Below are 27003 nucleotides of genomic sequence, written 5' to 3' on the forward strand. Positions count from 1 at the left end.
AGAAATGCTCTAGTCCTTGCTAGGGTGCTCTTCCAATTGGAAGACGAGGTTGATACTGAAGACATCCTTGAGTCCCCCGTGACTCCTTCAAAACCTCTTCCTTCCCATGTTCCTTACATTGTATCATACATGGGTACCCCGACTTACAGGCTAGTAAGCCATGTTCACTCTCCTTCTTCTATTTCTGATGGCCAATGTTAGTGGCGTAAGTATGCCTACTAATACTTATGGTGTGTAGACCCCTCCTTTAGGTGCAGGAGGGGGTAATATTCCTATCTCTACTATTACGCCTAGTACAGTAGTTTTTGGTTTTACCTCCATTCTGGGTCCGAGTGGACGCACCCAACCTTCCACCCCTTTCACTAGTGCCTATCCTTTTGATATGCCATCCATTGAGATTCCTTCGGTTCCTTCAACCTTCCCATCTATTATTTCCCATGCATGAATTCTATGCCAATTTGTTCAACATATTTTCAGGGTTTCACTTTTGGAAGTGGCCATATTCCTCCTTCCAATACATCTTTGAACTTAGGATCAGTACCTCTCTCTGGACAAGCTCAGAATGTTAGTCCTTTCCAAGGAATTCAAGGATGGGAAAATCCTTTCGTTAATGGTTTAGGGGCTGGTAACTTATCGCATCTATTTGGTCAAAGTAGGAGTACGCCCTTCCCTTCTACCAAGACCTCATAGGTCTTTCCTCCACTAGCTAGTGCATGGAATCCTTATCAGGGGCTTTCCCATTATTTCAATGTTCCGCTAGGAGGAAACTATCCTATGTATGGTTACCCTGCAACAAGGGTGGATACCCTCTGAATACTTCTGGGTCACAAGGATTTCCTTATGATTCAGGTCCTTCTATGAGTAACCCGGGGCAACCTAGTACCTCTCCAAATCCAGGATACTCTTTTTCTAATGTCAGAAATTCTACTCTTATTGGGTGGAATTCTCCTATTCCTCCACGCTTACCATATTGGCAACCTTGAACTTTCCAGATCTTTAGAAATTAACAAACGATCTTATCCGATACAATCTACCTTGGCCTCCGGTCCCAACCAAAATTCCATCTGATATTCTGAAATTTTGAAGGATGTCTGGAGAGGATCTAACTAACTATATAACCATGTTACATTTATGGTTCTCATCTAACTCCTTGATTGATGGTTCAATCAAGTTGAGATTACTTCAACACACCCTAATTGGAAACACTACAAAGTGGTATATTGAATTTACAAGGGATACCTTTTCTAATTTTAGCAAATTGGCTACTATATTTCTAAATCATTTTCAGTTGCCTATCTGATATGATGCTGGAACTGAGATTCTAGCCAATTTTGAACAAGACAAGGCAACTCATATTTTTGACCACATCCAAGAGTGGCGCAGAAGGAAGAGGCTAATCATGACATATATCCCTGATGAGTCCCTTCTAGAATGGTTTTTGAAATATTTGCAACGAGATATTTCTAAGGATGTGTCACTCTCCAAAGTGTTCACTAAAGAACATGCCATCTTTAGAGCCTAACAATTAGAACTCATATATTCTCAATCTGGAGTCCTTTACAAGATTCTTCTTGATTCTCCTCGATCGAAGATTGATCTAGCCAAACCTAAGCCAAGACACCATGCCGACGGAATTTTAGGGTCAATCGATAGTAGTACGGCTAACCTATTGAATCAATTGCTACATTTGTCTTTACAATTTGCTTCTCTAGCACAAGCTACGTCATCAGTGTCTATTCCTTCCCAACCTTTAGCAGTTAATGCTTTCCAATATTCATATCCCAAAGGAAACCAACAATCCATTGGGAAGAAGAAGGGATGTAGTAAGAAGAAAGATAAGACTGGGAAGGGAAATGCGAACAAGCCTAGTAATGATACCAGAGAAGGAAAAAAGGAATCAAAAAAGAAAGTGAAATTCCCATGCAAGTTATGCAATGGGAATCATCTTACCCATCTTTCCCTAAGATATAATATGCTCAGCACTTGTTAGATCAACAGGGTAAGGGTTCTTCAAGTTCCTATGTTGTGCTAACTAACCCTTTTCCCCAAGGGCAGCAAATGCTTATTGGCACTAATGTTGGTACTGGAACCCCCACAGGGGGAAACCAGGATGGGGAATCCAGATCAAATGTATATATGGTGAGATATCATGTTGATGTTGCTGCAATATCACATGATTATGGTGAGTCAAAACCTTCTAAGGCTAAGGATGCTTTTAATATCCTAGAGCTAATCCATATCGAGAGGCCTGCAGTTGAGTCTATACCTTAGATTCTTAAATTCTCTACAAAATGTTCGAATGTTAATCGTAATGCTAGGGCTTCTTATAACTATTCTATTGTTGAAGATCTGGCTTAGAGCCCCTATGCGATGTCAGCAATAGAGGTACTCTAATCATGTCCTGCACAAAAGAGTGTATTTCTCACTATGATCATAGCAGTAGATCCGAAGAACTCTCTTGTGATTACATTTTATATGTCAAGTGTTAGGAAGAGACTCCCTCATCTCATGGCTTTCCAGATTAAATCTACATATCAAAAGAAGACTATCTTTCGAACTGTAGTTGATGAAGGAGCTTCCATGTGTGTCATGTCAATGTCATGTTGGAAGGCTATCGAGTCCCCAGAAGCTGTTCCTTCCCCTATTCTCCTTACTGCATTTGATGGTCATTCTCGTAGGCCTCATGGAATTCTTCTAGCCTTTCCCATTTGTGTTGGGGGAAAGGTTGTCAATGTTGAGGTAGAGATAGTTGATGCCAACCTTGATTATAATCTTTTATTGGGTCGAAATTGGGTTTATGCAATGGATGTCATTGTTTCATCATTGTTTCACATCCTATGCTTCCCTCATGAAGGGAGAATTGTTACAATTAATCAAATTTCTTATTCTCCTAATGATCCCAATGCATCCTTTGATTCTACCATCCCCTTGGTGAAGAATAGCAAGCAACCTATTAAGAATTTTGGAGTTGGAATGTATTCCTCGTTGATGGGTACCTTTGATCCTCCTCCTCCTATCATTCATATTAATGCCATTTCATCCTCCAGGATCACTCTTTGAAAATGTTCGTTTAAAACTCATTATTTTCTTGATCCTTGGCCCTTACCCCCCTCTACTACCACATAAGAAAATGGGAAAGTAGATGGAATGCCATATCCTATATCTACAACAGAAAGCGCGTACCAATATATTGTGATTTTTTCATATTCCTCCCGCATTCCTCCCCCATTAGAGAATTTGGATGGTGATGTGGCTCCTGTCTGGACTGTTGACTCTACTTCAACTATGGATTGCCTTGACATTATCTTACCATTAGAAGAGGAAATTTTAGAAGCAATGTCTAGTGCAAAACGACCGTGGGATGATTTGCATCATCGGTCATATTTTCTCCCTGATTTGCATGAAGTTGAATCAAAATTGTTCGATCTTTCTTCAACTGGAAGTGTTCATAATATTCTAAATCCTTTGGCCCTAACACATATTTTTGCCGAAGGTAATATGTCTAATGTATCAGAAACAATTCCGGTGAACATTTCGAGAAAACCCAATATCATCGAGAATGTCTTCATCAGAGATGAATGTTCCCCTGAAGTAATAAAGATTTATACTGACCTCTTTAAGGAGTTTCAGAATGTGTTTGATTAGTCTTGTGAAGAAATGCCTCGAATCAATCCATCGATAGGTCAACATGAGATCAAGACATACGAAAATTCTAATACTGTATGACAAAAGATTCAACTAGTAAATCTTACGAAAGTTGCATCTATTAAATTTGAGGTTGAAAAGCTGCTTAAGGCAGGTTTCATATACCTCGTTCCTCTAACTAAATGGGTCTTGAATCTAGTCCCTATTGATAAAAAGCAAGGAACGATCCGGGTATGCATCGACTTTAGGGATTTGAATAAGGCTTGTCCTAAAGATAATTTCCCCACTCCATTTATCAATTAGATCATTGATGAGTGTGCTGGAAATGAGGTGTTTTCCTTCATGGATGGTTTCTCGGGATATAATCAAATAACTATCCGTCCTAAAGATCAACACAAGACAACATTTATTTGTCCCTGGGGTACGTTTGCATATAAGAAGATGCCTTTTGGCCTAAAAAATGCCTGAGCCACTTTTCAATGTGCCATGTCCTATGCTTTCCATGGCATCAAGCACATAATAAAGGCATATTTGGATGACCTAGCTACCCCTTATCAAAAGAGAATGGATCATCCAAAGCACCTTCATTTTTTTTTAAATATGTCGTCACTATAAGATCTGGTTGAACCCTAATAAATGCATTTTCGTCGTCACATCTGGTCAGTTATTAGGATTCATCATGTCCAATGAAGGGATTTGTGTTGATCCCTTCAAGGTTGAGGCAATACTTTAGTTGCCTCCCCTGTCAACTGTTTGTCAACTTCAAAGTCTCCAAGGAAAAGTTAATTTATTAAGGAGATTTATTTTAAATTGCACTAAGATTACAAAATAATTTATGCAATTGCTGAAAAAAGGAGTTCCATTTTTTTGGGGTGATTTATCTTAGCGCTCCTTTGATGCTTTGAAAAAGGCAGTGACCTATGCTCCTCTTTGGAGTCCACCCAATTATAGAAAGGATTTCCCCTTATATTTCACTGTAGAAGAATCAACCATTGGTATGGTTCTGGTTCAGGAAGATGATGCTCTTAGAGAGCATGTGATTTATTATCTGAGCCAAGGCTTAGTTAGTCCTGAACTTAGGTATTCTCATATAGAGAAATTGGCTTTGGCAACAGTTCACGCTATCCAGCGACTCTGTCATTATATTCTACTTAGAAAAACCTTTGTGTTCACTGAAGTCAACCCATTTCAGTTTATCCTCAGTAGGAGAGTGATTAGGGGCAAGTATAATAAATGTATTTTCATCTTACAGGAGTTCGATCTCGAATTTATATCAAGCAAGTCTAAAAAATATTTAGTATTTGCAGAATTGATTTTAGAGTTGCCTTGTGAAGAAGATTTTGTTTATGAAGAATCATTTCCTGATGAACATCTCTTCGTAATATCTTCATAAGATCCTTGATATGGAGACATCATAATATATCTCCAGACTTCGAAGTTCCCTCAAACTTTTTCAAAGGATGAATGTAGAAAATTGTGTCACCTAGCTAAAAATTATATTATTATCGGTGACACTTTGTATCATCACGGGATTGACTCAATCCTTAGGTGTTGTTTAACCCTAGAAGAAGTCGAGCCTGTTCTAAATTACTCCCACAGTGGAGCTTGTGGAGGTAATCTATCTGGGCTTGCTACAATCCCAAAAAACTTGCATGCAGGCTATTTTTTGCCTTCGATTTTCAAAGATTGCATTGAAGTGGCCAAGAGGTTCCATCCTTGTCAGGTATACACTTAGAAAATGCACACTCACCTAGCTCCACTTTTCCTCGTCATCAATGTTGGTCCTTTCACTGAGTGGGGTATTTATTTTATGACTTGTAAACCAGCTTCAGCTAAGGGCCACAAGTACATTATTGTAGCAGTATGCTACTTTACGAAGTGGGTCAAAGCCATGCCTACTTTCAATAACAATGGTGAGACAACAATTATTTTCCTATTCAACCAAATCATTTCATGTTTTAGCATTCCAAGGGAGAGTTTCACTGATAATGGTAGTCATTTTTAGAATAAGATGACGTTTGAGTTGGCTTTAAAATTGTGATTTGGGTAGGAGAAATCATCTCCATACTACCCTCAAGCTAATGAACAGGTTGAAGCCGTAAACAAATCCCTCAAAACTATCCTACAAAGGACAATCAATAAAGCTAAATCCAACTAGCACATCATGATATATCCTGTGCTTTGGGCATACTAGATTTTTGTCAAGACCGCCACAGGTTTTATTCCTTTTCAACTAGTTTATGGTTTGGAATGAATCTTCCCTGTGGAATGTGAGATCCGGTCTCTTAAATTAGCGGTTAAAATTCTTCCAAACACCTATGGTCTTGAAGAATTCCTTATTCATTTGAAACATCTCAATGAGAAACATCGGGATGAAGCCATAATGAATGAAGCTCATAAAAAGAGAGTAAAAGTCCAATATGACAAGATTGTGCATCCTATGGTTTTCTCTGAAGGTGATCTTTTCCTGGTCTATGACCAAGATAAGGACACCTTAGGGGCAGGAAAGTTCAAACCCATGTGGTACAACCCTTTTATCATCAAAAAGGTCTTGAAGAAATGTGCATATGAGTTGGTTGATTTTGAGGGAAAAGTGCTCACGAAGCCTAGAAATGGGATCTATCTTAAGAAGTATTATGCCTAGGTTTTTTCCTAGTATTTGCTTTTTTTTGTAAATATTGTACATAGTTGTTTGTTTCTATCTATGGGTCTCGTGGTGATATTGATATTTTTGTATCTTCCTTGGCAGGTTTCGATGGGTGATCTGGTGTATCTAAGATTCGTCAGTGGTGCTAATAGACATAATTGGAACTTAGCTTCTTCCGCTTAGGTGATATATTATCCATCTGGTCAGTTGTTAATCTCAAGTGGCATATGTATTGGTCCTTCTTCCAACAATATGGCTGAATATAGTGTTGTCATTAATTTACTATTTGAAGCAATATCTTTTGGTATTGAATCATTAGTGGTTTATTTGGATTCGCAACTGGTGGTGTCTCAATTAAATAACATATATTGTGTGAGAGATCCTTTATTACATCACCAATTTCTGAGAGTGAGATTATTACAAAGATCATTTAATTTTATTACTTTTATTCCACACTCAAAAAATTCACTTACTAATTCTATAGCTAATCAAGCATTAGATTGGCACATTAATCATTCATCATATTAAAATAAAAAATATCATAAAATCATCTGTATATATGATCAAACCATTGTGAAACCATATGTATGTATATATATATATATATATATATACACACACACACACACACACACACACACACACATATATATATATATATATATATATATAGATATATAGATATAGGAATAATATGTCCAAAATATTACAAAATGTGGACAAATGTCCTACAAAATTAGGGCTTAAGCCCGATCATGTCCATAAAAATATCAGTAATCTAATTTACGTCTGTGGGCCCTGCCCTAGATGACCGTCACAAAAAAAGAGGATGGGATTTTCCACTCGTTGGAAGAGCTGCACCCACTCCCGTGGTACTCCTACCACTCATCTCTGAATGGCATCAGGGAGATTCTCTAAGGTTTCCATGGGAACCCGGCGAGTCAAACACTCCAATTTACTCTGAACTACATGAAGGACTCTCTCTGTCTCTGTTGTTGCTCTCTCTGCGTCTCTTCCACAATGTGTATGCCTAGGTAGACCCTCAAATCTCACTGGTCCAACATATGCGTCATGATAAAATAATCTTGTAAGATTTTTGTTTCATGGAAAAATAATTTTTGACTTCTGAAGATCATATTTAAAATCCAACAATATCAAATAATATAAAAAATTACCAATATCGCCCCATGTAGTGCCCTCAGGAAGTGCCAGATCTGGGTCCTCTCAATAATCTATGCATGCATAAGGGTATTCATCTATAGATATGATTTGTTTCTCCTACTAGAGGAAGAAATTGTCATCAAATGTTTCTTGAGTGACTTCGCCTCCACCAAGTCGCTTAATAAAGTCTACCCATCTAGCCATCCTCGAATCCCTGGGACTGCTAATGGTTGTAGACACTATGGGTCAAAGTGCAAGCTGCCATAAAAATTTTCTTTGCTTTCCCTCATCTCACTGAAGACAATTGCTTCTTCATGTAGGCCAAGAGCCTTGTGCACCAATCGAAGACTTTCAAACAAATGCACTCTACTACCAGGAACATGGCAGGATGAGAGGTTTGATGTAGTGATGTCGAGCCTGCTACCCTGAAAATGGTAAAGAGGATACTTTTAATTGGTAGGGTACTTACCTTTTTTATTGGAATTTGTGATCTGACTTTGTCTGTCCCTATTGTGCAATAGAGATCTATGTGATCTGAAACATTCAAGCCTCCATGGGCCCTCACTTTCATATCAAATGCTTCCCCTCTTTGGAAAGTCCTTTGATGAGGTAAATATATTTCACCTTGATCTGTAAGGACATCTCAAAAGAGATCTTGCTATGGATCCTAGTAATGAACAAGCATCTCTAAAAATCGAGTTTGGGTTTTCATATTTGACATCATAAAAAACTTGAGAAATCCACATCCTCTCAATGCATCCAATGCCATAGGATCATTTAAAACCTCATTTTCAACATCACTATGCTCCCTCTCTTTCCAAACAATTTCCATCCTACAAATTTAAGCGAATTCATCCATTAGAAATCATATTTTTCAATTTTCTCTATGCGTACGCGACTTTCTTGAATGACAATCATGTATACATGTAGCTTTTCCATTGGAAACCCGCATGTAGGGATTTTTATATACGGTTTCAAAAGAATAGACCCGCGTACACACAAAGGTAATTTTTAAAACAAAAATCCTATGATCAAAAATCGACTGAATTCATTCAAAATGCAATCAAATGGACAAAATTGTGAATTTAGGATTACCTGGAAGCTTTGGTTGACGAATTGGTTGATAAAATCGTGAAATGGAGTTGCCCAAGTTTTCTCCCAACCTCTCAACACTTGCAAGTTAAACTGAATTTTTGGTCAGTCAAAATGTGTTTTTATATTAAAACTTTAAAACCCACTTTTATAAATTTCATAATTTTTAACGTTATTATTTTATGAACTTTTTAACTTTTTGGCTTGAAGTGTTCAGGAGGTTGATTTTCAGGGTAAATGAAGACTTTGTGACACTTTTCACCACTTCGAATCCATGATCATAGGCCTATCGTGGAAGGTATCATTTTCATCACTACCATATAGGTTAGTAAATATCACTTTCTCTTGTGCATTATACATCTTAACCTCATATTGCAATATTTTTCCATAGGGTTGACCCCGATTATGTCGTGGTTTTCAAACCACTTTCACTCGCATATTATAAAATCATAACATAGTTGTAGAGTCATTCCTTACATGGGCTTCCTAGTTAGATCCTCGCTAGCATATGATGCCCATGCTACAAGAATTGTTTAGGCTCGAGAGTCCTCTTTAGTCCAACCATGACTTTTCGATGAATTCCCATTCCTCTTATTCTTCAATATCATTCTGGATTTATACCCTAGAGGCTCCCATGTGTTATTTTTACTATTGCATTTCATATTGACTACTTGTACCCTTTTGGCCTTAAGCCAACTTCACTTGGACTCATGTATAAGCCACTTTTGACCATGACCTTTCTGCAAAGTTCAAATGATGCACTCATTAGCCTCTACGACTTGACACCTTTTATCCATGGAAATAACATTATTTTGAGTGTTGACGACCAACATTCGCCACCTTGCATTGAGCATAGGAATGTTCTAGTCCTAGGAACTAGTGCATCTTCCCTTAACACTTGCTATTTCCACAGTACTATAGGCATTCTTTTATTTTTTTCAGGGTTTATTATGAAAAAGACAAACAAAAAAAATTATATTCCAAAAATAGCGAGAACGAGACATTTACTTCCATATTTGATGGTAGCAAGAGTTAGTTGTGTCACCCTTGAACAAAGCACTCAAAATAAGTCTTTCTTCCATTGGGTTGGGACTTAGTTTGACTTTAGGAGAGACATAACCTTGTTCTTAATTCATTCCTCCTCTTGTTGGTTATCTCTTCCAGTCATATGGAGAGTTTATTAGTGACTCATGCATTGAAAACTTATACAAAGTTATTTTATGATGTAGGAGCATCCAACAGCCTTAGGAGACTTATCTGCCATGCATACATTATGGAGCGGGTTGTTAGAGGAGATCAAAGAGAGGATTGATTGGATCCTTCATAGTGATTTGATCCAATGTATCTTAGAGATTGATGAACCTACGTGTTCTATAAATATATGTAATAAGACAGAGAGGGATATAGGGAGCGAATAGGTAGAAATTGTGTCGACAGAGTATTCCCAATGTAGCGGAGGGAGAAACTGTTCTAAGGCTGAAATGCCTTAGCTGTAATTGTGCTGTGTTATTATAATATATGTGTATTTGTGACTAAAACTGTGCATTTATGTGTTGTCGTATGGATAGTATGAATGTTTCTGTGTGCAGGTTTGGTCAACCATCGATCCCTGTAGGATCAATGGCAACCCTATGATATCAATTAACTGTTATATATATGCATGTTGCATGTGAATTGGTATATGGTAGAGAACTATGGTAAAACACAGAAATCCATCAAAAGCGTGTGTAAACCGATTTACACTGAGAAATTGTGCAAAACCATATAGCGGACTTGAAATTTTATAGAACATGGTCTATACCCTTATCAGGTCCGAAAGGTTGATCGCAGATCGGCAAGTCAAGGAGTAGAGGAATCGGAAAGGCGGAACGTTGATTCATCGATAGCGACAAATCGGTGATCGGAAGTCAGGTGTGATCGGCGACTGCACTTAACGGAGGTCAAGGGACGACGAAGTTGAATAGACGATAGGCGACTTGCGATGAGCGATGTGGCGAAAATGCCGATGGACTGATCAGCGATCGAAGGTGTTGGAAGTTGGAGGTCGGCAAACAAACAATGCTGGTGAAAGTGGAAGATGGACCCAACGATAATGGTTTTGGCGGGTATATAGAATTTAAAGTCCGGCTATGTGTTCTAGTGGGTGTATTGTCCCGTTGTTTCAATGTATTCTGATAGTTTGAAGACCCGAGGTTTTTAAAGGAAATCCCGATAGATTTGTGGGCTCTGATGGAATATAAGTCCATGGTTTTAAGCCTTAAAAGCCTCAAGAACACTTCCGATAGGCTTTGTGGGCCATAACCCACAGGCCTTAAGATTGATTTGTTAAGGAAAATGGATTTTGATTAACCCCCAAAATCTCATTTTCATCATTTGGTATCAGAACAGAAGAAGATTCTACATGCAAGATTAAAGAAGGATTCCAAAGAGAAAGAAGAGGAGAAGGAGTTACAGTTATGTTTAAAGCTGGGGAGTTTATGGTCTTACTGTCGTGCAGATAGCGGTAGATGAAGGTGAGATGACTTGCAGTAAACCTAGAGCATGGAGTGCTCATATGGTTCCACAGGAGAGAACCTGAAGGATGCCAAAAGACTGAGTGAGGAGGGCTTGGTAAGGTATCATGTAGCAGAAGGAGACTGTTACTGCAAAGGTTTCGTTTCAGCTCACAGAAGACCATGAAGGCAGTGCCACTGAAGAAATGTAGTGGGTAGAATTGCTAAGGACAAGGAGAAGCATATGACCAGGACGTCATATGTGGTAAGGCTGGGGAAGATTGCCAATAGCGATTGCGATGAGGTTTAACCTCGGGTTCTGTGCAATAGTCGTATGAAAGGTGGAGGAATGCATGTTTGGGGTATTTCTCCTTTATAAATGGATTTTATAAGGAAAAGCGCAATAAAGCATTTAAGTGATAATATATATATTATCCAAAGGTTGAGAGGACTGGTTATATATGTATATCTGCGGCTAAGGGCTTGAACTAAAGTTCTAAAGGGTTCTTATAATCTCGATAGAGGGTTTAGGCAGGGTGATTGAAGTTCCGTTACAAAGGAACTGTGTAAGAGGGCCACTTGACCATTTATGGTCTGAAGATTTGACTCCATGCAGAGTTAAATACCTGGGACAATCATGGATGCATTATCGTGTTAAATGCATACTGTGTGTATGTACAGTGTTACCCTGGCATCAGTTGGCTAAGTATGGTTTTATGCTAGGGGACCCCTGCACCATTAGTGGTATCAGAGCAGAAGAAGATTCTGCATGCAAGATTAAAGAAGGATTCCAGAGAGAAAGAAGAGGAGAAGGAGGTACATTTATGTTTAAAGCTAGAGAGTTTATGGTCTTACTGTCGTACAGATAGCAGCAAATGAAGGTGAAATGACTTGTAGTAAACCTAGAGCATGGAGTGCTCATATGGTTCCAGAGGAAAGAACCTAAAGGATGCCAAAAGACCGAGTGAGGAGGCTTAGTGAGATAAGATTGCAGCCAGGAGGATTAGCTGTTGCAGAGGCTTGTTGCAAAGGAGCTCATGAAGAAAGAAGAGAAGAAGATGACTACTAATAGTCATAGTAGAGGTTCAGAGAGAAGCCACAGTAGAGGATATAAGAAAGAGGATGCCAAAGCAAATGGCAAGAGGATGAGTCAAGAAGAAATTGACAAAGAGGTTACTGAATTAAAAGAACAACTCAATGCATTAAGGAGAATGCTTGAGGAAAGCCAGAGACTAGGTTGGGTCTTGAGGAAGAAGCCAATGGAATGGCATGAGATGCAAAGAAGGCTATAGCAAAAGCAAGTAAAGTGGTTGAAGGAAAAACTCAAGGAAGTTGAGTTAGAAATGGAAGAATCCATTTGTGAACCAGAACAAGGAGAATTTTTGGGAGAAAGTGAAGATGAAGACTTGAAGACTAAAACTTCAAGTGAGGCCAAGGGGTCTAATGATTTTAAATCTGATAATGTATGTGTGTATGCAGGTGAAACATGTAAAGAAGGAAAATTTGTTGATATTGTCATGAAGAAGGAAGAAGACTAGCAGAATCTAAATTCTGTTCTGGAAAAAGATGAGATAGATAGATCTCATATACAGGTAGAGAAAGATATCAAGCAACCAAGTGAAGGGCTTGAAGAGATTGAAGAGGAGACAATCGCAAAATTTATAAATCATCTGAAGGATTTAGAACAGCAAGGGACTGAAGGAAAACTTGAGGAAGAGACTATGTTAGCTGAAAACATAGTAAAGGATCATCAATTCACTATGATAATAGGCACAATGGAGATAGCCATGGAAACTGTTGAGATAGACAGCAGGGAAGAAGGACATCTACTTAAAGATGTTAAGAAGGAGGAACCCTATGCAAAGGATTTAACCTTGGGAAAAGGAACACTAACAAAGGAGTGTTTTGAAGAGGATGGACAGTCTTTTGAAGATGTCGAAAATCTGGAGGAGTACTCTAGGAGAACAGAGTATGATGAAGAAGACCTCTTGAAAGAGGGAAGTAGTGATTTTCTACTGCAGAAAGACCTTGAGATTACAAGGGTCAAAGGAAGACAATATTTTAATACTGTAACACATCATGTAAAGGATGAAGATGGAAGAAGAGAGCATTGTGATGAAGTGCTTGCTAAGTGTGAAGAGGAAATTAAACTGTTAGAGAAACTGATGAGATAACCTGACAGTAGAACAAAAGCTGCAGTTACAGTTTCTGAAGAAGATGTGTCTCAAGTAGCCATGGAGATAGGAAGATGTAAAAATTTGTTTGCAGGTTCATTAAAAAGCATGAATGAGTATGAGTATGTGATCATAGATTGTTTGAAGATGGTAAAGAGGCAGTAGGAAACAAACAATTTCAAAGTGAAGATAACCAACAGCAGGTTAAAGAAGGAGAAGTTCACTACTGTGAACCCATGCAAGAAGACATCATTAGAACAGATGGTGTGAAAGAGAGACTAATGGATAGTCTCATGAATTCTGCTGAGAATTCGAATTAGCATACTGATGTGCTGATAGAGGAGAAGGAGAAAACAGAGCAGCAAACTGAATTGTTACCAAAGGGAAATAAGGCACAACAGCCTTATGTTTTTTATTTTAACAAGTGTTTTGAGTGTGCATGTTTTGTTGCAAATGCTGGAGGAGAATTGGCACAAGTGAACAGCCAAATAAAAGTGAAAGAAGAGAATTATGTGGAAGAAATCAATCCATGGAATAGATAAGTTAATTTTCTGGAGAAAGTGCTGAACAATCATGGTTCAATCATGAAAGAGGGTAAGGATGATAGGGAGGCAGCAAAAATGGTATCAAGCCAAGTAGGAGTCAACATAGGAGACAACATAGCAATTAAGGAAAAAGTGGAGGCAAATTCTACAACAATATCTACAATGGCAGCAAGCAAAGCCAGTGTAGAAGAAAACAACAACCTGGAACAAAGAAATATGAAGCAGAATATGGACCAGCCCAAAGATATGTTGGACATAGAAATTGAAGAAATATGGCAGCAGATGATGAAGCAATTCAAATGGAGGAAAATGGTAGCGGCAGTAAGAAAGATCAATCAGAAGTTGAATCTGATTGACAAGAAGAAGGAAATGGAGCAAAAGACAGCAAACATACAACAACAGCAAAGGAACAAAGCATGTGGATAGTTACAGAACAAAGTATGGGATCTAGGAAGACCAAGACCAAAATACACATGATCAAGAGATCGTGAATATTTTCTACTTTGGGAGTCTGATGCAGGAGCATTCAGCCCAAGGAAAATCATTGTAAATAGTAGACATAAGGGATCATGCATTTTAGGAAATAGTTTTCCTAAGTATCAAGTTAATGCAACATTTAGGCCTTAAGTGTGATTTAATTAGATGCTCTCAAAACAAATAAATGAGAACATGAGTAGTTCCATGATCCTAGGAGCAAGGGAGAGCTTTTAGGCATAAAAGGGAGAATAGATGTGGACCATTGAGCAAAATAGGGGGCTTTTCTATTTTAAAACAGAGAAAATATGGAGTGGATAAAGTCTACCATATATGTACATATGTAGCGTGCTTTAGGGATTTAGTAAGTGATTTAAAGAAAGGATGTGATCGCTACAATCCAATGGTTCCATATAAATATATGTAAGCCTACGGGGAGGGGAAGAGGCCACTAATGTTGAGAATCCGGCCTGTGTGACACTGCGATGTCTAGGGTGTAATCTGTGCTTTTATATTAATATATGCAAGATTGGTTCCTATCTGTGTCAATATGTGTTAAAGAGTATTTCATAAATGAATTACTTGTGAATTCGTAGGTGCTGTACAGGTACAGGCAGAATTCTGAAGGATGCAGAGAGAGAGAGGAGATCGATTCAGAAGAATCGAAATGGACCATCGAGTCCAATCAAAACAAAAAAGCGAAGCTCTGGAGAGATAGCAAGTTGAGAATGCAAGTTGAAGCTCAGAAGAGATAGTGCGCAGTGAAATAGCAAAGGTCCAGAACCCTTAGAAGAAACCAGGTCATAGAGGAAATACTGAAGACTTAACGTAATTTCTAAGAAAAAGGAAGAACAGAGGAACGAGGAGTGAGGCACAGGTACCGTTAGATCTCTTAAGATCAACAGTCTAGATCGTGTCGCATCGGCAAAGACCCTTTTAAAAGTGATCGAAACGAGCCTTAGAGATTTGTGAAGAGTGAGTAGTGATTAATCGTGGACCATTGGATCATGGCCAGATCAACGGTCACGATTAAATCGCAATCGACAGTCGGAGGTGCAAAGGGCGGTGATAATAAACATAGTGATTGCGACGATGCGATATTGCCGATAGCGATAATCAGCAATCGGCATCGAGATCTAATCGGCAATCAGAGCTCAAGTGGATCGAAGGTCTGAAGAATAGTGCTTAGAGAGACGGACCCAAATTTTTATAGATGCGGCCCTAAATAATTTGAAGTCCGGTGCATGCAGTTTGGAGCAGAATTCCTTTGTAATTTCGTTAAAGTGTGGCAGAGCCTTTTAAGGCTTAAATGTTATGTTAATGACTTCCGATAGTCATATTGGAGTCGGAGGAGGGGTGATGAACCACATATGTGGTAAGGCCAGGGAAGATTGTTGATAGAGATTGCGATGAGGTTTAACCTTGGGTTCTGTGTGATAATCGTATGAAAGGCGGAGGAATGCATGTTTGGGGTATTTCTCCTTTATAAATGGATTTTATAAGGAAAAGTGTGATAAATCATTTAAGTGATAATATCTATATTAACCGAAGGTTGAGAGGACTGGTTATATATGTATATCTGCAGCTAAGGGCTTGAACTAAAGTTCTGAAGGGTTCATATAATCTCGATAGAGGGTTCAGGTGGGGTGATTGAAGTTTCGTTACAAAGGAACTGTGTAAGAGGGCCACTTGACCATTTATGGTCTGAAGATTTGACTCCATGCAGAGTTAAATACCTGGGATAGTCGTGGATGCATTATCGTGTTAAATGCATACTATGGGTATGTGCGGTGTTACCCTGGCATCAGTTGGCTAAGTATGGTTTTACGCTGGGGGACCCCTGCACCATTAGTAGTATCAGAGCAGAAGAAGATTTTGCATGTAATATTCAAGAAGGATTCTAGAGAGAAAGAAGAGGAGAAGGAGGTACAGTTATGTTTAAAGCTGGAGATTTTATGGTCTTACTGTTGTGCAGATAGTGGCAGATGAAGGTGAGATGACTTGCAGCAAACCTACAGCATGGAGTGCTCATATGGTTCTAGAGGAGAGAACCTGAAGGATGCCAAAATACCGAGGGAGGAGGGCTTGGTGAGGTATCCTGTAGCAAAAGGAGACTGTTACTGCAAAGGTTTGGTTGCAGCTCACAGAAGACCATGAATGTAGTTCCATTGAAGAAATGCAGTGGGTAGAATTGCTAAGGACAAGGAGAAGCATATGACCAAGAAGTCATAAAAATTTTGTGCCTCAGGAGTCTGATGGAGGAGCATCCAGCACCCTTAGTCAAAGGGATGAATCCAAAGCGGAGTGAAGAGGAAGACGTGTACCAGGGGAGAAAAACAGAAGAAAAATATGTTTTAAAATAGATTTAAAGATGCAAAAAGATGGATAAAAGTCTCGAGGAGACTTCTCTTCCATGCATGCATTATGGAGCAAGTTGTTAGAGTAGATCAAGGAGAGGATTGATCGGATCCTTCATAGTGATCCAATCTAATGTATCTTAGCGATTGATGAACCTGCGTGTTCTATAAATATATGTAATAAGACAGATAGGGATAGGAGCGAATAGGTAGAAATTGTGGCGACAAAGTATTCTCAATGTAGCGGAGGGAGAGACTGTTCTAAGGCTCAAATGCCTTAGTTGTAATCATGCTGTGTTATTACAATATATGTGTATTTGTGATTGAAATTGTGTGTTTATGTGTTTGTCGTATGGACAGTCTGAATGTTTCTGTGTGCAGGTTTGGTCAACCATTGATTCCTGTAGGATCGATGGCAACCCTATGATATCAATTAATTGTTATATATATGCATGTTGCATGTGAATTGGTATATGGTAGAGAACTGTGGTAAAACACAGAAATCCATCAAAAGCATGTGTAAAATGATTTACACTGAGAAATCGCGCAAAACCGTATAATGGACTTGAAAGTTTATAGAACATGGACTATACCCTTATCGGATCCGGAAGGTTGATTGCAGATCGGCAAGTCAAGGAATAGAGGAATTGGAAAGGCGGAATGCCAATTTGCCAATAACGACAAATCGGTGATCGGAAGTCAGGTCTGATCGGCGATCGCACTTGATGGAGGTCAAGGGACGGTGGAGTTGAATAGCCAATAGGCGACTTGCGATGAGCGATGCAGCGACAACGCCGATGGACCGATCGATGATCAGAGGTTTCGAAAGTCGGAGGTCGGCAAACAAATAGCGCTGGTGAAAGAAGAAGACGAACTCGACGATAATGGTTCTAGTGGGTATATAGAATTTAAAGTCCGGCTATGTGTTCCGGTGGGTGTATTTCCCGTTGTTTCAATGTATTCCGATAGTTTGAAGACCCGAGGTTTTTAAAGTAAATCCTGATAGATTTGTGGGCTTTGATGGAATATAAATCCATGGTTTTAAGGCTTAAAAGTCTCAAGAACACTTCCGATAGGCTTTGTGGCCCATAACCCATAGGCCTTAAGATTGATTTGTTAAGGAAAAGGGATTTTGATTAACCCCCAAAATCTCATTTTCATCATTTTATTCTACCATTAAGTCACATTTGAGTCATTATTTAGTTCAAAGGAAGTCAACTTGTGTCAACCATTCTGCAGTGTCACTTGACTCATTTTCAGTTGACCATACCAACTATTTGGTCCTTCGCTTGTGTTGGTTAAGAAGGTCCCCATTGACATCTTGTTGGTGAGTTTTCTCTTATCGAGTTCAGAAAATTTCTTTGATATTAGGCCTAGAGAGACACCCTGGCCCTATTTACATCATTGATAGGTGACCTTATGTTCAACATTGATCAGTATCATGGGTCTTTGACTAAGTGGCTTCCCTTGTGTTCGACGTCAACTTACATTATCACACATTGGGATTTGTGCAGTACCTTGGTTTCCATTTGACCCTATTGGTGGATTCCTCACCTTTGTGTCATCTCTCATTATTGGTTGGTTCAGAGGGTTTCTACAGTGCACTAGCTACATTTTGTGTACGTTAGAAACGTACTTCATAATGGTTACTTCATCTATTTTCATCCAAGTTATTACAAATTATTGGTATGTGGGTTACACTCATGCCGGTTGATGTAGGATGCCTTAATGCCTTCCTTCCAGCAGATCTTTTCCCATCGACTCCAACTCATTGCTATCAGAACAAGATCTAGAGTCATGTTTTCAGTAACTTAGGGTTTGCAATCGTTAGTGGCAAACTCCTTCACTATCGACAGTGAGAATACATCAATGTCTCCTGATTGATAGATTCTCTCGAGTGTTTGACTTCAACACATTTATTCGCACTTGTTAGATTGTACTGGGGAACCTTAACTCTCATCATCATTGTCAATGAGTTGTCTCACGTTTGCTAATGGTATACATCAATGATCAGTAATCAAATGATTTCTCACATGGTCGACTTTAAACTCATTTATTCCCATAGTGTAGAAATGTACCATCTACAATCGATGAAGACCTCGGGTTGTTTCAACATCTTAGTTCACTTGTTAGCTCCTTCAGTTTTCTGTCAGTGCTACCAGCCACCCTTATATGTTGCAGTTCATCATAGAAACATCCTATATGTTGACACCTGAGTTTATGCAGTACCACTATTACACCTATTTGACTTGGTACTATTATGAGGATCAGCTATGCAACATGAGTGATTACACATTCATCAAGCATCATTGATCAGATTTTCTTCTATATGTGATATTGAGACATAACGTTGTTGTGTTCCTTTGTAGCTATGATCATATGATCCACTCTATATTCTTCATACTTCTATGTGCACTTATGTATACATGTTGGATCCACTCTATACTTGATAACATACATTCTTTACTATCTCTGAGCATGGGTATTCCCGCTTCAAACATGAGTCTTATTTTTTATTCCTTCACAGGTATTCAGTGGGATGGAATTTGGTGATTTCCTCTCAAGTCCTCTAATGATCTCTCTTTGTACTTAATACATTTCAAACATCATGTACCCCTTCTGACCTCATATAGTAGGGGGAATATGTTATAGCATCATTCAACACTCATGTAGTTCTGATGCTCTGGTATTGCCTTGGGAAGCCCTTTCACATACAGACTTGATCATTTATTAAAAAAATATATTTTTAATTCCACACTCAACGCTTCCCTTTAAAAATCGCATACACACGCAGGTACCATAATACAAAAGCCAGATATATGATTTAAAATATGAAAAAATAAAAAGATATCCCATTTCTTGGTGGAGTTTACGGGTTTCACCAAAATCCTACCTATAGGAGCCCATGGCCTAACTAAATCAACTGATTTCTGGTGATATTTATACACCTCATGGGAAGGCCTAAGGAAAATAAAGGATAGAGGATATCGGCATTATAGTCTTTTTGTCCCCAGATCAAGTTTTATTTTTCTTGTGCCTCCTACACTCCTAGTCATAAGAGACCCTTGTTTCCTTGCATATATGCTCATCCTTCATTATACGGAATCCTTTTGAACATGCTTGAGAGGTGATATTTAAGGCTTGGGTTGGATGTATCCACAGGAAGGTTTCATTGGTGTCGTGGTCGAATTCGGTTGTATCTATACACTACTTTTTGTTGATATCAATAAAGAAGCTCTATCTTTTTCTTGATATGTTATGATATCGTGTTTTTATGATTCATGTGTAATATGTCACGATTATTATGTTTATGCTTGATGATCTAACATGTTTATTATGCACACACTTTTAAATACTTTCTATGTGTATGCTTCTCTGAACTATGTTGTATGTTTTCTCACTTTGGAAGAAGCAGAGGGTTTGGACCCTACGGGTTCGACATCAGCATAGGACCTACTTGTACTTCTCTCAAACCCAAATTTGGTAGTTTATATAGTTTTCTTGCTTGAACACATGCTCCTTGTTGATTATCTACCTTTGATCTGTTGAGGTTGTCAACCCTTACCTTAGGGAATTTTTTCCCGCCAACACCTTTTGCAGTAAAATAACTTTGACACGTATATGACCGAACACTCACCACGCACACCTCCCTTGCTTTTCGAAGGAACATTTTCACTCCTCTCTCTTGCTGATAGCTAGAGCCAAGGCATATCTTTAAGAAAACCGACAATTGGGCCATATTCTGGATGGGGCTCCTATCCTAAATGGTGTGAAGTCTAATTAGGACTTCACATCGGGGAGACCCCTTGGCTGATGGATTTCCAACACCATCAACACTATATAAACCTGAAATCCTAACCCTTGGATTTTAAGGTTTTAGAGCTGACTAAGGTATATGTTAAGTATGATTAGATAAGAATAATAAGTTGTATCAGACATTAAGTACCTAGAACTAGATTTTACATTTGTTAACCCTAGGATTTCATCCTCCATTGTTTCTTAGATTACAAAATTAAAATCATGCTTTTAGTATCACATGTTTTGTACTTGTCAATAAGCATTGCAAGACTAAAGGTTAAAATTCAGAGGGAACACATCAATAAAGGAAACCCTACAAGGTTTGTAAAAGGAGAAAATCCAGGTATTATTGAAGAATGTAACTAGTGTCAGCCTTCATAATTGTATTTGAGTCATGTATTTGTCAAAAGGAAATTTTCATTATCTTATTAAAGAATGGGTTTCATGCTTGGGTCAAGGGTCTATATGTCAAGCCTCCATTATAGGCTTCTAGGTTTTTTATTGAGTCAAAATTTAAAGTGATAAAAAACAAATTTTGTCGAATAAACTCCTCCACCAAGTCAGCTCCCTTCTCCTAAAAAACACTAACAAATATTCTACAAGTCAATCTCCAAATAGAAGACCTATAAACCAGCCTACAAGTCGGCCTCAAGTCAATATGACAAGTCGGCTTCAACCATTGTTCATGTTGGCTCAAAAATCACAGTGACAAACAAGTATAAATAGCCTATCATTCGACCATTTTGAAGGAGACAAGACAAGTATTCGATCTACAATATTCTGAAGCTCAGATAAGAGGATAAAAGGAGGAGACAAGAACCTTTGTGGCAGGAGCTGTTATAAGAGGAGCTAAAAATTTTCTATTACAGGAGCTATTACAGGAAGGGATGAAAATCTCTATTACAGAAGCTATTGCAGAAAGGTCAAGACTATTATAGAAGGAGCTTATTTGGGGTTGGAGAAAGTATATTGGTTAAAGGGTCAAGTGTGTCTCAACATAATCTATCTACTAGAGAAAGAGTTGACTGGGTTTTCCCCTTTATAGGGATTTTCCCCAGCCCTTGTGCCTACATCTTGTGTCCTTGTTGTGGTCTTCTTTATTTGGAATTTGTCTTGATGAACATAATTTTAACCACCCCTCCCATATTTACCCAATTTCACTAGCCTTCAAGGGTAAACATGAGAGGAAGAGTTACCATGACATGACCTGACCTCCAAGCTTCAGTTATGAAAGTGGGGCCAACGATCTGATGAAAAATTGACAACTCACAACATCCCTTAGGGCTACAGGATACTCAGGGGCCAAAGAACCGCCCCAGTTGACAAAACCTTGAGCTGGGGCTCCTTTTCTTACAACATAACCCCCAACTTCATGTATGAGAAGGCCTCAATGTAGTTATATGCCTCCAACCATATGCACAACATTACCTGAGTGTGATTGTGACCCAAAATGTCCATTTCAGAGGGTGCGGTCACGAGATATGAGCCAAAATTCTAGATCGACCTCTAGACCATTGCCCAAAACTTCCTAAGACTTCTTAGAATCATTATTGACATAACAACAAAGCTAAAAATTCAAACTTGAAGGCATAACTTGACCTAAACTACCTAGAAGATAACATCCATTTCGCCAAACACATGGAAAACATGTAAGCTACAGGTCATGAAAGAATATCTGATCATAAAAGTCTAAGATTCATCTGAGAATCACTGAGAAGGCCCTATTCCCTCTCCACATAGCTACAAAAACACTTATTAGTCCATACATTCATCAACCAATCAATAACTAAAGAATTCATGACGAGGGCCATAAAAGATACACATTATATAAACAACATATAACCAGAAAATAACCAACATGTAAACCATGGAAACTCAGCTATAATATCACCAACATAATCGCTATAAATATACATGAATAAAAACTCTTATTAAAATATTAAAATACCAACCAAGTGAGGGACTTCTACATACCATCTGACCATAGATTAGGTTGAATCAAATCTTTCTTTCAACAAATCACCCTCATGCCATATTCCATGTGTTAATATGGGATCTCATGGAATACACCAAACAAAACCAAACCAAAGCTTTCAGTGGCCAAACCACCTCAACCCTCAACTAGTGATTCCACCTCCCAATAATACATGACTAACACAACCAGATCAGTCTCTACCCAAGCTATCTAGGGCTCCAAGAACTAGTAACTCAACCCACAACCTTCCAAGGCTCCAGAGTGCTAGTCCAACCTAGCTCCAAGGACTAGTAACTCAACCCAAGTGGTTCTAGGGCTTCCAGAGTGTTTTTTCCAACCCACATCCATCAGGAATTATGAGCACAAATTAGAATAAATTCAAGTGGAAAAACCCACAACACCATGGCTATCCAAGAAATGAAAAGTCAAGGCTAAAACCACTGTCAATCCAGACTATCTCCATGCCAATGACAACACATAACTAGAAAACCACATGCATATACCATGCATCCATAAATCAACAAGGAAATCACACGCGAAACATGTTACCTGCAAAGAAATCCAATTGTAGTTGTTGACCCTGTTAACACTCAGGTTTTCCCCAAAGTTGTAAGAAAGGGAAGGATGCCGAGGTAACCATAGACCAAACTTTTAGATACAAAATCTAGCCGATCTGTATCCAGAGAGGGCTATCTCTTTATGATTTAGCTTTGTTTTTAAAGGTATTAGGCTAGTTATGAAGTTCAAGGGTTCTGTTTGAGTTTGGGTGGTGAGATTCACTAGAACAGAGAGGTAAAACAGAACAGTTCGGTCCATTGGGCATAATGGAGTCAAAGAAGATGGTTTTCTGGATTTGGTTTCTTAATAAAGGATGGCTTCACAGAGCAAGGTAATCAAACAGGGAACAAATCAAGGCTTGAATCAGATGGAATGGGCTTGATTTGGGTGAAGGGAAATTAAAAATCCTTCAACCTATTCAAAGAGGGAAAATGGGTGATTACTGGTAAGGAGCAGTTAAGTATTCTTTAGCAAATAATCAACATGAAAGAATCAGAAAACAGGAGCAATTAAGGTTCACTGCTTATTCTAATTCTGAAGAAAACACAAAGAATAATAAAGAATGAAAACAAAGTGCAATCAAGCATATTCTGAAATTAACCTTTTCTTTATCATTCAGATTATGAAACACAGATGATACGGTAAATAAGAAAATTGTAAAACACAAGATATAGGGGACTTATTGATCCGGAGGTTGATTCAAGAAATCTATGACAAGTCCTCTACTTCAATTCTTCATCCAGTAGGCCAGACAACAGATGTTTCCAACAGCTCTTTATTCCAAAAATTCAGTATTACAATAGAGTCTAAGAAATCCACACACCACCCCCTCTCTTTTTTCCATACTCTAATGGAGGGGGGGGTTTATACTACAAAATATGTACAACAAATATCTCATAACAGCTATGAGATAAATATCTAGGATGACTGATAGAATTTACAAGTAAAATAGAAACAGCTAGAGAAAGATAACTGATGTTGTGCTGGAGGCAGGCTTTTAGGGTTGGCTTGCAACTATCCTCTGTAGTAGCTCTGCGCCGACTACCTATCTTAACTATGCATTAATTCTAATGTGATTTTCTTCAATGCCGACTTGATACTCTTTAATGTTGATCTGACAGTCTTCAATTCTGATCTGATAGCCTTTAATGTTGAACTAATACTCTTTAACTTGTTTTGATACTCTTTAATGCTAAACTGACCCCGGCTCACCACTGTCTGGCAAAATAGAACTGCTAACGTGTCTCCTCATCTCCTTTCTCTGGCAATTCATGTCTCGGAAGGTCCACTGGTTAGGGTAGCAAAATATCCCTGTACATCTTTATTTCTTTCTTCTGCAAGTTCGGAAGTCCTTCTGTTTGGTTTAAACTGTATTAGAGAGGAAGACTGCTCTATGTAGGTTGAATGGTTGGCCACGAAAATCGCGCTGTAGCTTTTTTAGTTGGGGGCCGGTCTAGACTGATCTGTAACCTCAGTCAATTTTATGTCTGGAGCGCGCGGGGCGCTGTATGCAGAAAAACATAACAAAAATGACCTTTTCCCTTTTATTTGACAAACTGGAGTTTTGGTAGGAATTTTCGATTTTGAAGGACGGATGACGTCAGCGGGGGTACGGGACAGATGACGTGGTAGTGATGTGGCAGGTGACATGGCAGGTGATATCAGCACAGGACAAAGGACGTCAGCAAATGACGTCAGCGAAGGGTGATGGTAAGCGGTTTGGCCCGCACCGCTTTTGGGGCTAGGCAATTTCAGGCGAGGAGGGAGCGAGCACCTCGAATGGGCGACACGTGGCAGGGTATGGGCGCCAAAACCACCGGTTCCCCGTGCATTAACGTTCGGCAGTTAGGGGGGGTGCGAAATGGATGCAGACCATTGGATGATCAGTCGTAGATTGGACGGAAAACGCGCTTGGGAGATGGCAGGAGGTTAATGTGGCGGGCTCGGTCATAATAAATTGTGTTTTTAATGGTTTTCGGGCGCGTTTTGATTGGTTCGAGGCTTTGGTTATTAATCAACCCAAATGGCTGATTAATTCCTTTGTGCGCGGGGAGGGTTCTTAATAAGTTCCAGATAAAATTATTAATTCCAGACAAAACGTTTATGGTTATATTTCAACCGGGGCGAGGATATATAAAAATCGGGGTTTTTATTATATTTATATACAATACAGGATGGGTAAACATTATAGGGATTTATATAATAAACATGTTAATTGTTAATATGAAATTTGAAATGAAAGCGCTAAGTATAATGTTAGGAAACTTAGGCTAAAGGGGGAAAAAGGGGTTTTGAGGGACATGGCTACTTTCTTAAGTAAAACAAGGTTTTTACTTAGGCAGTGGATGAAATGGAAGGAGTGGCTTTTTGGGGAGATTAAGCACTGATTCTTAATATCTTTGGGGGGAAATTAGTAAATGATTAGGGGAAAGTATGAAAGGTATTTAGTTATGTAACCTTGCCTCGCTTGAGCTGCATCAAGTATATGTCCGCCATGTCACTTGTGATAAAAGTAAAAGTTAACACATTGAGATACATGATCCATCACAGGTATCATTCAGCAACACCATCTGCCTACCCAGCTTACTTTGCCTAGCATTTTTTCCTTCTTTCTTTGGGTGCACTTGGACTAGCAAACCCTCATCAACTTTTCTTTTCTTTTCATGGCAAGCCTACCTGAGTCTGCACTTATTCCTTCCAAGGCTCAGATTAAACTATTGAGCTCCTTTGCTTCTCTACCTATCTACTTATCTACCAAGATTAAATAGTTTGGTCAGATTTTTATTCTCTATCTCTAAAACAAGAAATTTAAACATGAACTAGCCAAGATTGAGCTGTTTGGCGATTCACCAATTGTGGCATAAAGTTTTAACAAGCTGCACACAATGCTTTATTTGCAAAAAATTGAAAAGTAGTGGCTTTTTGGACTTGCACACTTTCCTGGTCTTTCTTTATTTGGGGTTCATTTCATTCACTTTTTTGACAATTTTATTCTTTTTACCCTTTGATTTTTCTTTTAGGGCATACCCTCTTTACATTTTTTACATTTTTTTATTTTTTTTTATAATATGGAAAACCTTTGCAACAAGGAAAGGGATGAACATATTACAGAGCTCAACAAGTCAATCATGAAATATGACACCTATTGGTATAGGAGTATAACAGTGGCTCCACTTGGGGATGGCTTTCCCTGGTGGAAAGTCAAGAACACTAGGTCAGATGGCCTTTTGAATAACTTTTATTGTGTTCTTAAATCTCCCTTTGCTGGTTGCTTTATTGTATATATGACAACACACTTGTGAAGCTTAGGGCCTTCTCTTCAGGCTTCAACTGTAGCAAGTTACTATCCACTCCAAATTGTGACATGATTAAGGATATAGTATGTACATGTTAGAGTCAGAATACATCAAAAAACTAGATCAAATTAATGTTTCAGCATTTGACCATTCACTGGTCCTTCTTCTGTTTCTATACCATCCAGGCTCTTCAGAAAGTAAGTATTGTTCCCTTGGAATGCCTGAATGATAAATGGTCCTTTCCACAGGAAGTCAAACTTCCCATGTTTTCCTTTGTCTTCTCTCCTGGAATCCCACCTTAGAACTTTGTTTCCAATGTATAAGTCTTCTGCTTTGGTCCTTTTATCAAATATTTTCTTGAGTTTTTCTTGTAACACCTGGGATCTTCGGTGCACTTCTTCTCTGGTCTGCTGCAAATGGATGGTCTGATTTATTCTCCTTTGAATGCCATTGGGTTCCACCTGAGCTTCTTGCAGTAATTTCATTACAGGAACACCCAAAGATGAAGGAAACACAACCTCCATGCCATAGACTAACTCATAAGGGATGGTTGCAATAGATTTCTTTGTAGTAAGTCTGTTTGCCCATAGTGCACTTGTAAGTTTCTTGTGTCAGTTTTTCCTGTTCTCTTCCAACAATTTCGTAATAATATTAATTAGAATTTTATTGGAAGACTCAGCTAGACCATTACTTCGAGGGTAATAGGCTGTGGAATGGCCTAAAGTGATATGGTATTTGTTACAGAAATTTATCAGTTTCTTGGACTTGAAGGCAGCAACATTATCGGTT

This window comes from Pinus tabuliformis, chromosome 6 (assembly GCF_031772625.1).
Source record: "Pinus tabuliformis cultivar Carrire ecotype Pingquan chromosome 6, CPIR1, whole genome shotgun sequence".
In the NCBI taxonomy this organism is placed as follows: Eukaryota; Viridiplantae; Streptophyta; class Pinopsida; order Pinales; family Pinaceae; genus Pinus; species Pinus tabuliformis.